The sequence below is a fragment of the Vulpes vulpes genome, chromosome 2 (genome assembly GCF_048418805.1).
Source record: "Vulpes vulpes isolate BD-2025 chromosome 2, VulVul3, whole genome shotgun sequence".
Classification (NCBI taxonomy): domain Eukaryota; kingdom Metazoa; phylum Chordata; class Mammalia; order Carnivora; family Canidae; genus Vulpes; species Vulpes vulpes.
Genome location: NC_132781.1, coordinates 110460679 through 110474709, shown reverse-complemented (window position 1 = coordinate 110474709; position 14031 = coordinate 110460679). Strand labels below are relative to the sequence as shown.

Genomic DNA, 14031 nt, shown 5'->3' with positions numbered 1-14031 from the left:
CTTTTAAAAGAGAAAGGAATATATTTCAGGGGCACCTGGGTCATGCAGTCAGTTAAGGATCTGACTTCATTTCAGCTCAGGTTGTGATCTCAGAGTCCTGAGATCAAGCCCTGAATTGAGCTCTGTCATGATATTGAATCCTGAGTTGAGCTCTGAGCTCAGCGCAAAGTCTGCTTGTCCCTCTCCCTCCCCTCTGTCTCCTCTCCCCTCTGCCTCCTGCCCCTCCCCCTACACATGCACACACACTGTCTCTCTAAAATAAATAAATATTTTAAAAAATAGAAATGCATTTGACTTGGCATTCACCTATGATCACACAGTGCCTCAGTCTAAACTGGTATTCCTTAAGCCACAGTCTCTCAAGATATCTCAAAGTAGGATGTGAGGAGCACATACATCACAATCCACTGGGGACACTTTTTAAGATACAGATCCCTTGACCTTGCTCTGATCTACTGGGTTAAGCTCCAGGAATCTGCATTTTAGTGTCCTACATGGTTTTGATGGACACCATGTTTAAGAATCATTTTCTAAAACAAAATAGTATAATTGACTAAAGTCTTGTAGTGTCTTTATGATGATGAAACAACCAACACAAATAGTCCTATAAAAGGAAAATACTGTTTGCCAGCCTCTGATACCTGACCACATGCCCCGGATCCTGACCTCAGTTCCTCTTCTGAATCATTCTTTCTGGTACTTCTTTAGACAATTCTGGATTTGGACATTGGCCACTGCCGAATCTTTTGCGCTGAGCCCTGTCTCCCCAGTCCATGAGGTACTAGGTGGCACAGTCTTCACTTAGGACTGTGATGTGATTATCTATGAATTCTGCAGGAGAAGCCTAGTATTTAAGTCCCTATTGACTGAAAGTTTCCTCTTAGATGTTGTTTAACTGGAAATTCACTCTTGTAGAAAGAACATGAGTTTTATCAACTGTGGTGATTGTTAGCACCCTTGGGTCCTATAGCCAGCCAGGAACAGCTGGTGTTCTCAGGAGGCTCAAGCATGGCATGGTGTTCCAATCCCTCTCATGGTATCGCAGTCATATTAATGACTATAGATGAACCCATCACTCTATGAGGAAAGCAGGCTAGTGGGGAGTTGACTGAGTGTTTAGAGATCCCTAGATGAAGATGGCTAAGAAAGAAGGAGAAACACAATATTTTAAGTCTTCAGCATTTGAATAACTAGTACAGTAAAAGTTATTCAACTTCCTCAAAGGACAAGCAGGCAACATCTTTTCAACCCTTACTGTCACTGCTTGGTTGAGAACTGCAGGAGTGGACAGGTCTTCTCAATAATGTTCAGTGGATACTACTGCAAAACTCCTTGGCCATGCATTTGGAAAGTCTTTAGTAATCATTTGTTCCATGATTCAGTTAAAATTTAAGCCATACATTAATTTGAAAACATATAGGCAGAGATAGCGAAGCTTGTTCTTGAGATGGTGATTGACAGGGAGGAACAGATTGACTTGGCATATATGTAGGACTCATTAATCTTCTTCAAGTACATTCTGGGGCAACATGGAGTTCTCTCAACAAGCTGTTACCAAAACAGCACTTTTATTTGCACAGTTGGAATCCTCACAGTTTAAATGGAAGTCACAAGTTAAGGGAGAGAGGGGTCTTCTCCTGTGATAAAGGCTTCTGTGATTACACAACCTAATATTGTAATCAGCACAACACTAGTTAAATAATATCACATCATTGTTCCATTTGCTGTAGTCCTCATCTCTAAATAGGATACAGCCAACGTGAAGGTTAGTCTTAGATATCACTTGTGAAATGTGAGTCTCTGTCTGTTAGTGAATTTTATATCTCCTTTAGGTATCACATATTTCTATTGCCAAAAAAAAAATGAAGAAGAAAAAAGAAAAATGTTTAGTCACTAGATCTCTAGGAGCTTTCTGAGCTATCTTGGTATATCATAGGGAGATGAGATACTGCAGTGATACAAGAGGAAAAAAAATTAAATGGAGATATCATTTTCTTGAAGAAAGAAATCAGTCAAAATATAACATAAATGTCAAGCAGCCATGCTCAATCAGACACCCTCCAAATATTGGCGGGAGATTTGGGCTGATGGGAATTTTCATGAACTTAGCATTTTTGGCTTTGTTCTTTCTCTGAATGCTGTCTCTGCAGATTTAAATCCATCTTATTTCAGAATGCTGGGTTTGTAACTGAGAAGAAATAGTGCAGATGGCTAAATTATCTTCACTTGTTCGAAACCATGACAACTTACCATAATATAGCTTTAAACACCTGAAATTAATTAGGGAGAGTACATCTGAATGTGGAGAGTATGATTTACAGTACAGGCTTAAATATGGGGACGTGTTTTGATTTCAGGTTATCATTTATTATTTTAACCGTAAATGTTGATCAAACAGACTTGTTTTATTTTTAATAAAAATAGTGGGAAGGGGCTACTGTCCAATATTCAGACTATACAAATATTGGAAGAACCAGAACATTTTTTCTATAATCATGACAAAAACCTTTAATGATTATTATGGAGAGGAGGGAGGTACACTAACAATATTTAAGAACCTACTAAGGGTCATTATTTTTTTCAGAATACTCTTCCCTGAACTTTGTTATAGGTCCTTCAGGAGCTAAAACTAGGTTTTATTAATCTCTTCACCTCTGAGTGGCTAATAAAGGAAAGAGCACAATGTAGTGGAGTCAGACATACTCTTATATCACAGCTGGCTAGCTGTGTGACCTTGGTAAATGGTTTAAGAGGTAGGATTCTGAGAGGTAAGATTCACAAATGAGGGAGAAATAGAATCAGAGTAATGGGACAAAGACTATGCCCAGACAGGGAGATCTCTTTGAGGAAATAAATATGTACTTAAGGTGTTCATATGTTGACTCTGAGATGCCGGTGGACCATCCGGGACAAAACCTATGACAGGAAGTGGGGCATCAGGGTCCAGGAGAAAGCTAGAACAGGAAAGAGTAGAAAGAAAAAAGAATAACTCTAAGGATATGCTTGGAAAATCGAAAGATCCATGGCACTTAAAGATACCAAGAAAGGATCAGCTGAAAATTGGAAGACAACCATGAAAACCAACTTCCATTTCGCAGTGTTTGAGTAGGAGAAAGTAGACCACAAGATCAAATGCTCTAAAGTCGTCAAAAAAGATCAGGGCTGGAAAAATAAAAGGCAAGAGGTTAGAAGTACACGTAGTAAGGAAAGGAAGGCACTAAATACAGACACACTTTTAAGAAGTTGAGGGTAAAAGGAGTGGTGAAAAATAGCACAATGATTTGAGGCAATCCAGAGAACTTCTTTTAAAGTTAAGAGACCAGAGTATGTTTGTTGATGGGGCAAAGAGCTCAGAAAGAGAAATACATCAAGCAGAGTCCAATGAACCAAGGAGGAAACAAGGTGAAGGACACAAAGTTAGGTTAACCTTGGAAAAGAGAGGTTTTTTTCATCGAACCAGAGAGAGAAGGGTAAAAGGAAATACAGATAGAGCTTGTGAGGGTTCACTAAACTGAAAATATGAATGTATGCTCCAATTCGATTTCTCTTTTCTCACCTAACTCTTGCTCTGTGCCTGCCACCCCCTCTTTCCAGATAGAAAGCAAAATTCTGTCTTTGTGAAGAAAAGAATGTGTTCATTTTTAAGCAATGGTTAACTTCAGGCCACTTAGAAATCAGGAGGTAATTCTGATACATCATTATGGTCTAAAAGAATTGATGCACTTTGAAAGAGGGGCAACTTAATTTTTTCCCTGAGTAGGGTTGGGCATAATGTAGGACAGTTCGTACTTAAAGAGATCTTTAAGAATCTTCCTTATCAGCAGTGCAATGTTAAGACAAATCCGTGACTATATATGCACAGATAAGAAACTAGTCCGTGTAGTACTGCAAAACTCCTTACTAAGAAAAGTTTGCAGGAAAGAAAAAAAAAAAGAGCAACCAGGGCCTCTGGGAGGTAGGCCTTACAGTATCGAAAGGGTGAGGGGTCCCTAGTTCCCATGGGAGAATGTGATTGGCATGTTTGAATAAATCTGCAAGCCCACAGGGAACCAAAACATACTACTCAGGGGTAACCAGGAATTGTACCTCACTCCTTTAATAAGGAGAACCTTACCCACAGGAGCAGAATGGAGAGGGAAACTTGCAGTTAGGCCATCCGAGGCCCTTCTGATTGTACCAAATGTCAAGCCAGCACACAATACTGAGCCTTACTTTTATGCTTTATATCACACCTACAACATAAGCAACTCCACATAATAAATAGTCAAGTTATAACAGGATGGTGTTAGAATTTGAGATAACAGCACATTTTGCCCAGGGAGGGGTGGGTTTCAGGAAAGGTTTGGAGTCTTACTGGAGTGATTTGTGTGAATGATACTTTATGTGCTTTCCACATACACGGTTTGAAAGCACCATGAAAAGAATTGCTCACATAAATACTTCCTAATGCTTCTGGTCTATTTTGCAATGGCATCTGCTATGGAAGCGTACGTCCTTTCTCTAAGCAAAGTGTTCTTCACTGAGGAGAATTTAAGGAATCCCAAGCCACTGATTTAATATCAAGTCAGTTTTGTGGATTGCAACACTCATCATTTGCCCTAACTGTGACTCCAGAAACAGGATTCCAGGTTTAACTCTTGGCCAGGAGTATCATTCTGGGTCCCAGCAGGTAACACACAGCTCAATCAAGAAGGGCCATTCAGAAGAGTTTGATGGTGGATGTCATCAGAGACAGAAAAATGCACTGGTTATTTTTTTTTTGCACTGGTTATTTTAATACAGAGAATTTAATATAAGGACATGTCTATTGGGTACTTGAAAGGGTAAAAATAAAACACTAAATAATCACAGATAGTAGATGAGCTTGAACCAGAGAAATTATGGGCAGCAACTGGAATTATTAAAGATTAATGAAAGGCCCTCATGGATGGGAACCAAACCTCAGAAGAGGAGGCTCCAACGGCAGGTGTTGATGGTTCCTGAGGGACCGTGATGAGGCTGATTCTGCGATTTTTGAAGAACAAATGGCAAATTAGACCAATGGGATTCAGTTGCTGCTCCTGTGGAAAAAAACAAAACACCACCAGCAGAGTATAAGGTGAAGCTGCCATGATAAGAACAGAGAAGTTCTTGTTCTGATAGAGCAAGAGGCAAACAAGAAGGAGAAATCCCTTCTTCCTCCAGGCTTGCAGTCTCCCTCTGGCATGAAGAACCTAACAAAAGCTAGTTGACCTCGTGCAGTTGTAAACCAGGTCCCATATCACAAAGAAATGTATAGGGGAGGAGAGTTTCGAAGCTGAGGGTCAATAGCTTTAACACCAGTACAGGAACATCCCAAAAGGTGGGGCAGCATTAAGGGAAACCACCAAGGCATGTGGGGAATCCCAGGGCCCGCAGCAGTAGGGGAAGTTAGGATACTTGTCTCTAACATGTGTGAAGCCCAGGGCAAGAGCGCAAATGGATGCCTACCTCCCATAGGTCTATAAATTTTAAAGCTGTAAAGTAAGCAAACAAACTGTGAAATACAATGTATCTTGCCCACTTACCTAACCAAATATCATTTTCTGATAGCCTGGGAGCTGGCTTGAATGAACAGTTCTGGGACTCCTTGGAGTTCTGCTGCAAATCTGTGGTGTAAGGAGAGCCATTCAGCCTGTACCCTCACTTTTCTTCCCACCTCCGGCTGTACTGTCCCAGGAAGGGGTCTCACATGCACGAGCCTGGGCAACCCAGCCCACATGTCCCAACTCACTTCACTCTCCCACACGAGCAACTGAGTCTTAACTGCCCCCACCCCTCAGAGCCTGTGGCTATAGGTGCATGATCCGCCAAGAAAAAAGTCCTGGTTAAACCTGCAACTAGGCTTGGAGCCATCTGTACAGAGAATATGGTGTCCCTAGTGCCTAGAGCCTGATTTAGAAGGGGCAGTGCATGTCCTTCAAGTGGCATGGCACCTTGTCCTGAGGACTGTTCATGGAATGAAGAGGGTTATGGCCAGAGTTGCAAAGCAGAACCCATACAAACCCTAACGGCAATGCAGGACCCGCTATGACCTGTAGTGCAGGACCCGCTATGACCTGTAGGTGTGAAGGGGCAAGGAAAGAGAGTGGGCACCAGAAAATAAGAGAGTCCCATTGACCCTTGAACAACATGGCTTTGAACTCCACACATCCATTTATACACAGATTTTTTATATATATAGAGAGAGTATTGTAAATGTATTTTCTCTTATGATTTTTATAATAATTTTTCTCTAGCTTGCTTATTGTAAGAATACAGTATAGAATACATATAACATGCAAAATATGTGTTAATCAACTTTGATCAGTAATGCTTCCAGTCAACAGTAGGCTATTAATAGTTAGGTTTCTGAGGAATCAAAAGGTATACGTGGATTTTCAACCATGCAGAGGGTGGGCACTCCTACCCTCTTGTTCCAGGGTCAACTGTAAATGTAGGAGAGGGTTATCTGACAGATGGCATGGCCTTCAGCAGAGGAGCACTGCTGCCAACTGCCCTTTGCCTCAGGGAGATAAGCAGAATTTAAATACCCCCTTTCCCTGCCTCTGTTTTCCTGCCATTATTCCCCATTGGCTGAGCCCAAACGGAAGCCATTGTGCGAGAGAATCCAGATGACACAGCCCACAGAGCTCAACCTCCTGGGCACAGGGGAGATGGAGAAGAGGGGAGGAGGATGGGTCCGGAGGGGCAAGCAGAGGCAATAGCACACACCTGTACACCAGTCCCTCCAGCTTTTGTTTCATGCCATGCTTGGTCCCACATGTGTGTGGCTCAACCTCTACATCTCTCCATCTGCCTTCCTGGCATTCACTCATCATCTGCCACCAGGGAAGTGCATAGTATAGTCATAGTATAGTCAGGAATCAAATGCCAGCCCAGAACATTCTACAGAAGAGACGAGAGATGAGTAACAGTTTGGTATCGAGATTGGATAACTTCAAAACAGCCATCTATGCTAAGCATATAGGAATTACTGAAGGAAAGAAGAAATGTCAGGGGAAAAAAGATCATGTTGAACATACACCACTGTTTCCTCTTCTTATTAACTGGAAGAAAGCATTTTTTTTTTTTTTTTTTGTCTCTTGGTCTCCTTATTAGTTTTAAAGTCCCCTAGTATTTTTTTTAACCTTTTTGTTTGTGTGACCTCTTTTTTAAAATTGTTCCCAATTCTTGGGATCCCTGGGTGGCGCAGTGGTTTGGCGCCTGCCTTTGGCCCAGGGCGCGATCCTGGAGACCCGGGATCGAATCCCACATCGGGCTCCTGGTGCATGGAGCCTGCTTCTCCCTCCGCCTGTGTCTCTGCCTCTCTCTCTCTCTCTGTGACTATCATAAATAAATAAAAAATTAAAAAAAAAATTTAAAAAAAAAAAATTGTTCCCAATTCTTTAAAGAAACAAGTAGGGTATAAATGTGTATAATAAATAGTGGCAGGACAGTGAATAGTAATATAGTTCAGTGTTTCTCAGTGGTCTGAAGACCACTGGTTCATAATAGAATCATCCAGATGCTTTATAAAACACCAGTATCTGGTCCACATTCCAGATTCCTGGGAGTTTCCCCTAAAGTCATCACTGAAGTGGTTAAGAGTAGTGATCTTATAGTGTCGCTATGAGATTTAGGGAAGGTTTCTTAACCTCTCTGAGCCTTTTCTCATCTATAAAAGAAAAAGTAGTGGTGCCTGGGTGGCTCAGTTGATTAAGCGTCTGACTCTTGACTTCAGCTCAGGTCATGATCTCAAGGTCATGAGATGGAGCCCCACATCGGACTCTGCACTGGGCGTGGAGCCTGCTTAAGATTCTCTCTCTCCCTTTCCCTCTGCCCCTTTTCTCTTCATGCTTTGCTTGCTCGCTCTCTCTTTCTCTCTCCCTTTCTCAGAACCAAAAAAAGGAACAGTACCTATTCTGTTTTTGTAAATACCAAAAGAGGTGATAATATATATATGAGGACTTAGCACAATCCCCATTGATCACCACACTAGGGACCTGTGTTTCAGTTTTGCCCTGGGTCTCTATGGGGTTGGCCAACTCAGGTGAGCCTTTGCTTGGCTAACTTGAGGGGGACTCTGGGGCTTCCAAAGAACCAGGACCCTCCCTCTCTGTGCTTCAACTTCGGGGGTTGACTCACCCATTAGGATTTCTCTCATCACAACTGCGGCAGAAGTAAGGACGGGTGGTTCACTCCCACTACACGGGTGGCAAAGGCGACCCCCAGAAGGGCACACTCCCTGAACCAGGCTGCATGCTCTCGGCTGCTGGAGCTCAACAAAAAACTCTGCAACACCAACTCTTAAGAGATTATGTTTATTCCTAAACCATGCTACTGCTTTTACTCAGCCTGCCTTGAGAACGACTCCCGGTTAGAAATTGCACCACCAGGCTTTAGAACTACGTGCAAAGTCCATCACTGAAAAAGGCTGAGGCATAATAGAACCCATTCGAAATAGCTCAGCAAATATACATGTTCAGTTACAGAAGCTTTCAAAGTAAATAACTTGACTACTTGACGCAGAAAGTAAGAAAATAAGCCAGGCCTCAGTATGGGAATCTTTCCTAGATTTTTATTTCTTTCCCCTCGGGTAGTCAGGGAAAACCGCCAGGTGTAGTTCTAACCAATTTTAAAAAACAGAGTATTTCAGCAGAGGTAAAGGGAGAACTGGACTTCTCTGGCTCCATTGGGGGTTTTGTTTGTTTGTTTGTGGGGGTTTTTTTTTGTGGGTTTCACTTTTGTTTGTTCTTGGTTTGTCTTTGACATGCTTATACTCCAGCTCTTTCCAAAAGAGACTGAGGCAGAAATAATTCCTGTTGCTCCCATGTCTCAGTTTTGAGCAGCAGAGTGGATATGAAGAACCCTGTAACTTCTTTTGCTGCAGGCAGCCCTTCCTCAGTTAGGTGAAGGAGGACTTCAAGATGAAGTTTTAATGCTTCGAGATCTAACCCAAGCTGTTTCATCAGAGACTCTGGAAGCAGGCATGTCAGCACACAGCATAATCCATTTACCCCACACCAAACGCAGGGTTCAGTTTAATGTGAGACAAAGGGCCGCTGCTCCTGGCCTTTCGCACCTGGGGTCTCCTTATCTGCCCACACAGGTCTGGACCCCACGGCTTGAACTGACATCCACTCAGGAACTTTTTGCTTAAGGGGGCCTTTCACAATTGCCATCAAGAGAAATCTCATGCCCTGCTTATTTTCTAGAAAAATACCTAAACTGGGTTTGTCTTTTGACCAAGCAAAGGTGTTTTTTTTTTTATTATTTATTTTTATTTTATTATTTTTTTTAATTCTTTAACTCTAGGAGACCTGTCTACCCACACAGTGATTCATGACTCTACAGGAGGTTGCAGAGCAGCAGGGTGGGAAAAGCCGATCTTCTCAGTCCAAATTGGTGAATGTTACAAATGAGAAATTCTTGAGATAGCTTCCTGGTGAACAGAAATAGAAAACCTGTACAGGGAGCCCTGGATTCCTCCTGGAGAAGGAGGTCCGTCTACTTCCACCAATTATGAAAACATATGAGGCGACCAGGACTGTGTCCACCGTGAAAATCCCGGCCTCATTAAGTGGATGGATTTCACAGCACTGGTGTCCATTCTCAAACCTCCTCCCCCCCACAATCACAACCACAACCGCATCCTAAAAACTCCAGTGTCCTCTCACTTCAGTGTTCATTTGATGCCCACTGAAGTCCCCAGAGACCCACACGTGTACAGCCTGTCTCAAGGCCTGATGATATCAAATTTCAGGATTCTTCCTAGGTTAATAAATCTTCTATACTAATTCAGGTTAATTTGTGAATAAATGTCAACAGCTTCAAGTCCTGCCTCTTCCAGATTAGATTTATATCTTATCAGGATTTATGCCTGATAATGCAGGTCAAAGACATGTGTAATGAGACAATGAGCTTACTTGTAATAGGGCTGATAAAATGGCCAGCAGTAGCACTTAGAATAGATAGTTCTAGAAGCCTTAATGGACATCGAGTCATCTAACTCACATACCTTATGGAGCAATGCAGTCATCAAACCCATTTACAATGAGGAAACGGATACACAGGGATTAAAAGTAGCCTACCCAAGGCCACACAGCTGGCAAGTATTGATGCCTGTGTTCAAACACAGGTAACTGGTGTGTTTCCAGAGCCCCAAACTTAACTACTATACAAAATGGGAAAAGAAACATTGGGGCACGAGGGTATAAATGAAGACCAAGCAAATGAGAACAGACACAGGTTATTTATTCAGAATTTGCTACAGGAAAAGAGTCAGCCACTCTCTCTTGTGTTGTGGCCGAGACTCAGTCAGGGAGGAGTGGGAAAGCTGCATAGAGGACAAAAGAGAAAGCTTCTGATGTGTCCTGACTGGTGGCTGTTGACATGGGAGGCTGTGGGCAGGCTAACTGGAAGTGGGTCATCCCATGTGATTGGTTAGAGGTGCACATTTGGCTTTCTCTGGCTGGTCCTAAGTCAGAAGCAGAGACAAAAATTAGGAACACTGTCAGTTATTGATCAAGTCCTGTTCACTTTAGGCCAATCGTAAAAAGGACTATTGTTTGGTGGTTCCCTAGACTGTTTTCTAGAAATGTGGATATGACTTTTTATAAGTCTGCTAGCTGGCCTCCAGAACTGGTTACTAGTAACAGGGGATTGGTTTCCTGGACTGGTGGTTGCAGATAGTAGGTCACAGTCCTATTTTTATATATGGTCTGGCCATTGTCAGCTTGTGCATTTAATCTCTCAGGCAGAAGAATCTCCTAGAATCATTCATTTTCTCCCAGCATGGAAGGCGGCCTCCCTCTGGAAAGGAGTCTTCCAGCTATCAGCAGATTCTTTCACTGAAGCAAGTTTGTGAATTAGGTCGAAGTCTTGATTTCTGGCAAATAAATGTCTGTTGAGTTTCCTGGTGCTGATCTTTCTTTACTTAATATTTTCCTGGTGGTGAGGAGCCAAGAGGTGGAAAAGCTGTTGGCCTTATCTCTAATCATGCCAACAGAGTACATGGCAAAGGTTAGCTAAGGTCTTAGCTGATAAAGAAGGAGGGGAGAATTTCTCTTTTCATTTTCAAACTAAAATGCAGATCTCAAAATTATTGCACAGTGAACTGGAGGATAACCAACCTGTTCAACTTGCTTGGTCCCAAAGACTGAGGTCCTTTTCAGCAGCTGGTGACCTATGCAATAGGCTTACAGCATTTCATTATGTTAATAGATGGTTCTGTTTTCAAGAGGAGCAAGCATATCCCAGAGAAACTCAAATATAAACAACACAGCTGGTCAATATCTTTTTTTTTTCCTGAGAACCTGCTTTGTTCATTATGATAAAAGAAGTAAAATGTAATGCCCCTCCCTTCACAGAGTCTTATAGTCTTTTTTGTGAGATACCATTTTTCAATGACTTGAGTGAATGACAAACAAATTCAACACTAAACATCCAGTGAGTTTTGCCTTGAGAAATACATGAGCCCCTAATGAGATATGGCTCTAGCTGTGATTTTATTGACTCTTTCTAACACAAAGTTAATATGAAAGCTAACACAAGTGCTTGCATTTGGAGACCTGAATCAATTATGTACCCACAACAAGTACAGATATATGTTCTAAAGATGTTAAAGGAGGAGAACACGATAAAAAGGATGCCAGCATCCTACCTATGAAAGTCCTGATGTAACAAGTGCCAGTGCCCAGTGTTAAAATTGGGATCTAGTGTAAAATAAAACAATGACTCCTGCCGGCTATCAGGTAAGCACAAACCCAGAAGCACATTATTGCACATTATTCATTGGTAATGTCAGTAAAATGCTGACAATGTCTGGCCAAGGCTGTAATCTTACTCACTCTTCTTGGAAAGGAACAATTTGGGACCAGGAAAAGGGTCACAGGAGAGTGGATGTGAAGAATATCCTGTTACAGCACAGCAAGAATAGAGTACAGCTTGGTAAACTGAGTCTAACCTGACTCAGTTATCAGAGGAACGACACTTCCCCAGAGCAAGAAGTGATTGGGCAAATCACCTCCCTCTCTGAGCTTCCGTGGACATTATACCTGACAGTGCTACATAGGTGATATATGTGTGATACTTTTTGTATAGATCTGTGTATAGACTTACGAAGTATTTTAAAGTAAAACAAAAATATTTCACATAGAAGACTATTATAACACCTCTAGTATTTAAACCAAAATGAGAGCTGCATAGAAGAAAAACAAGTGGAAGACTGAAAAAAGGAAAGACAAGCCCAAAATTTGGCAAACCCTTCTCATCATTAACTGTGCAGACAGAAAGGAGAGAGACGAGAATTTTCCTTTAAGAAGCCACACATGGAATTAAACAGGAATTGTAAGAGACTGCTCACCAACCAGGACTGAAACAAATCCAAATATCCCTTCCAATAATACATGTAAAATAATTCCTTAATTTGATATTCTATTGGCAAAAAGTGGCAAAACAAACTCCGTTGTCTTTCCGGGACCCTTGAATGAGTGTCTAGCTCTACACCTAAAAGAAAATATTTTGTCCAAAGTCATCTTTAAAATTCTTAAACCTGAAGCACCTGGATTCTTAATCACCGTAATGCACACATCTCAATGGGTTTTCTGTTTCTCTTCAATACACACATAGAACTAAGCAATCAGCCCACGCAACTCCTCAGCTCTCCTTGAACACTTGATGAATAAAATGAGAGACTGCAATAAAACCTGAAAGATGATGCTTTCTATTTTTTTTACATGAGGATGCCCATTTCTACCTTAAACTATTCTTTTGTGATTTATTTTGAAAGACAGAGATGATCTATGGAGATGTGTGTAGGCAGGTGTATATGCATGTGTGTGCATGCATGCACCCATGTGTGTGTGTATGTGTGTGTGTGTGTGTGTGTGTGTGTGTGTGTGGAAAGAAATTCAATTACATATCCTCACTCAGGTCATGGCAGATAGTCTTAGATATAAAACTTCCACTTAATCTACTATGGCTAGTCATCCTATAACTGGATTAGCTGTATTTCGGGACTCTTGGGTGGCTCGGCGGTTGGGCGTCTGTCTTCCGGCTCTGGGTGTGATCCTGGAGTCCTGGGATCGAGTCCCACGTTGGGCTCCCTGCATGGAGCCTGCTTCTCCCTCTGCCTGTGTCTCTGCCATTCTCTCTCTGTGTGTCTCTCATGAATGGATAAATAAAATCTTTAAAAAAAAAAACTGTATTTCTGCCTACAATCCAAAGGAACCCAAACAAGTCCCGCTATAAACAAATGACACCAAGTGTGCTTCTCTAAATGAGAAGTTTTAATTAAGGACAAAGATTCCTATCATATGAAGAATGAGTTGACCATCCACTGTGTTATCCTCGACAGTGAGTCAGAAGGAATAAAACACAAAGCCACAAGTTAAAGTGATACTTTTGTGACATTGATCTTACTCTCAGAATAAAATTATATATATATGTATTATATATATATATAATATTTTCATATTAAGAGGGAGTAAATCATCAGGTAGAAGACAATGAAAAAAAGAGAGATGTTCATACTTTTCAGATTAGTGAGGTAGCAAAGCCCCTCTAAGAGACATTTTGCAGCACACTGAGGAATAATAACAGCACAGGCATGATTTCTGGCAGAAGCAGCCTTTGAATGAAGAGCATATCAAAATAAGGCCAACTCTTAAAAGCACCGAGACAAGTGGGAATACGGCCGCAGAAGAGGTGTGTAATTTTGGCCACGCTTATGGAGAAAGGTAACAATCTGGTGAGAGGTTCAGAGCACAGGCCTTGTGCTAAAAACCCCTCAAGATATAGGATGACACTGATAACGATCAGGGAAACAAAGTTGACAAGCACTTTTAAAAAATTATTCCTACCTAAGGTACCTGGCACCAATAACCCATTCAAAACAGCTTTCGAAGCGCTGGGGCTATATATCCAATGGCAGTTGTCTACACAATTGCCACTAAACAATAAAGCCATTCTTGCAGATTGTCATGAGGTGGGTGTTATGCAAATTCTCCCAGTGCGGGGGTAACATGGCAG

General features: G+C 41.6%; 1 protein-coding gene and 1 long non-coding RNA gene across 5 annotated transcripts in view; one reads left to right on the top strand and one right to left on the bottom strand.

The window, feature by feature from the left end:
* Nucleotides 1-14031, top strand: part of CELF2 (CUGBP Elav-like family member 2) — a 955758-nt gene that overhangs the window by 209987 nt on the left and 731740 nt on the right. The gene's annotated exons all lie outside the window — the stretch shown is intronic.
* LOC140596184 (uncharacterized) lies at nucleotides 4806-8342 on the bottom strand. The gene is made up of 4 exons (XR_011998207.1): nucleotides 8146-8342; nucleotides 6733-6906; nucleotides 5547-5627; nucleotides 4806-5060 (listed from the first exon to the last, which is right to left on the bottom strand). It is a non-coding gene; the product is annotated as an uncharacterized lncRNA (long non-coding RNA).